We start from the raw sequence: 3,108 nt of genomic DNA on the forward strand, positions 1-3,108 counted from the left end.
ATAACTACCAAGAGTAAAACGTGGAACGTGAAAAAATAATTATGGTTAATTAAAATAAAATAAAAATTATAAAAATTACTTAATTACATTATTGTCCTTATTAAATTATTTATATATAATAAAAGTTAATTTATTAATTAAAAAAGTTTGAGGTTATTGGGTTGTTCTCGCATTCTCGTAAATCACAGGGGTTCTCGTTTGAACCTCCCCACACATATATATATATATATATATATATATATATATAATATTGATATTGTATACCTTAATCAAATTTCAGATCTTTTGTTATTTTGTAGTTATTGTTCAATACTCATTATCAAAGAAAGTGACAATTATTCCAGGGGCATATTACTGCTTTTGCTACCATAATATCATTGTGATGGTATTTGTCTCGGATTTCATAGAATATTGCTTATTATAACCCGTTGATTTCATTTAAGACGCAAAAATAAAATCCTTTTCATTTGATTTCTTCAACTATTATTCAGAAACCAGAAGTGAAGTTTCATTTACAGTAATTAATCATAAGCAGAAAAGCAGTAAGAACTAAAATGAAGAGTGCAGTAAAAATAAATGCAAGAATATTTACTTCCATAATCTCATCGTTTTTTTAACAATAACTCGGGAATTAATCCCATAGAGATGATAAATCTTTCATCTGTCAATTCAATGAATGCATTCTCTACCGATGATCTTGAATCGGATCAATATCATGAATAATAATATCTAAGCTATTAATTAATTCGTCGTCGAAAATTAAATTGATCCATACCGAATCCAAAATTGGATTCCCGACTCAATCCAAAATTCATTGATAAAGGAAAAGAGGATGTAACATGACTAGAAAAGAGTAAATGTGAATTATCAGTGGAAGCAACAGCCCATATTAACTTTCGCTACAATCAGGAATGCCATTTTTTCAATTCTCGTGGTCGTGAGATTCGTCGGTGATATTTTTTCCGACGGATCGATCCATTGGTAAAACCCCTGTATATGATAGTGGTATATACTACTTTTTTTTAGAAACACGATTTGAAATAGAAATTTTCAAAAAACTTGTTTTCGAGTAGTGGTATTTTTTGGTAATGTATATTTTTTATGCCTTTTATTACTAAAAAAATTGGGTTCATCGACAGATTTTTCTGACGGATTTTTGTTGGAAAATTACCAACAGATTCCAAAAAAAAATCAAAAAATCAACAAAACGCCACAAATCCCCCACTGATTTAAAAAATATATATTATTTTAATTAAATTTCTGATGGATTTTCGACGGATAATTTATTTTCTTATTATTTAATGGATTCCATCACAAATCCGCCACAAATTAGTCTGATTTTTTTAGAAAAATTAATTGATGTTAATTAATTAACAATATTCGACGTGTTTAAAATTATTAAAAATGTTTTTTTTTCTTAAAAACCATTTTCTAGATAAAAAAATCCGTCAAATTCGTCTAAAATTGTTGATTTTTTTTTCTTTAAAAACCATTTTCTAGGGTAAATATTATATAACATTTTTCGTTAGATCCGTCAGAAATCTGTCGGAAAATGTCATATATATATATATATATATATATATAACTTTTTTCTCTTTAAAAACTCAATTTCTTGCGAATTTACCGTTAGAAAAACCCAATTTTTTAGTAGTGTTTTGGGTTATAACTTGTAAGGATTTGATTTATGAATGGAATAAAAAAACCGTTTCTTAAATTTTGATTTTTTTATGTAGATATATATCCAATTGAAATTTTCGTCATCGGTGATCCTTCGTTAATGAATGTTATTGACGGATATGTTTGTCAACAATTTTAAACAAAATTCAAGACGGAAGAAAACATAATCAACGGAAAATTCCATCGGTAATCCGTCATTAATTTAATTTTAGACTTTGAAAAATAAATCTTTTTCGGCATATCAACTAGTGATCGACCGTGATGGATTTCAGAGTGACCATTAGCTACGGGTAACTCAACTTGTAGTTATGTTGTAGATATTCCTATTAAAAAAAAATACTATTTAGGGGTTGTTTGTTTACCTCTTAATAGTTCCATTAAGAGGCAACCTCTGAATCGTTAAGAGGTGAATATTGTTTGGCAAAAAAAAAAAGTCTGCCTCTTAATGATTCTAAAATCTTCTGAATGATTTTGTATCCTGGATCTCCCTTAACCATTAAGATCCCTAATTTCATTGTACACAATTACCAAACAATTATATTTCATTTTGCACTATATCATGAGAGCCTCTTAATCATTCTGACCACTTAATCATTCTGCACCAAACCATTCAGCAATTGCCAAACAGCCCCTTAGCCATTGATTTTTGCGACAAATTATAAGTTTGCCRATAGTCCGTCGGTAATGGTTATAATTTACTGATGGTAACAAACCTTAAAAATTAAAATTAAAATAACTGATGGTATAGAATTATTGACAAATCACTGATGAGAATCATAAGCGTCAGTGAACTGTCAACAATTAGTGACGGATTATCTGCGAAATATAATACATCAGTAATCCGTCACTATTTTGCCACAAAGTCTCGAATATCAAATTGGTCGCGTATTCGTYGGAAAGCACTTGGAAATTACTGACGAATTAATCCATTGATTAAATYTGTCAACGTGCTCTATCTTTTGGTAGTTTGACCATGGATATCCGGTGCTGGCCGGTGGCTTGGATATGCGATGGTGGTCTCAACGGTAAGTAGTTGATGGTGACTACAATGGTCGSTATGTGGTGAGAATTGACCGACAATCCAACGTGTTCAGTCAAACRCACACACTAAATGCAATCGACTCGCACRCACATTTCTTATAGCTTGGGAATTGGGTGAGAACTTGAAATTGTTGTCCAGTACACTAGTAGTATCCGAAGGATGAGAACCAACTATATAGCATCTACATCAAGAATTCAAATACTGTTTATATACRTCATTAGTCTGATCTTTTGTGGAAATTATTCGTAATAATGAACTTGCAAACAGATYTGTTTAACTTTTTATYTGATTTTCATAATGTAGTCAATGATCCACCTTATATCATACGAGTGTGGTTGCTAGAATATGTCTTCTTATAAATAATAATAAATGGTATACAATCCTATATA

Source organism: Cynara cardunculus, assembly GCF_001531365.2.
Source record: "Cynara cardunculus var. scolymus isolate 2C chromosome LG 15, CcrdV1, whole genome shotgun sequence".
Lineage (NCBI taxonomy): Eukaryota > Viridiplantae > Streptophyta > Magnoliopsida > Asterales > Asteraceae > Cynara > Cynara cardunculus.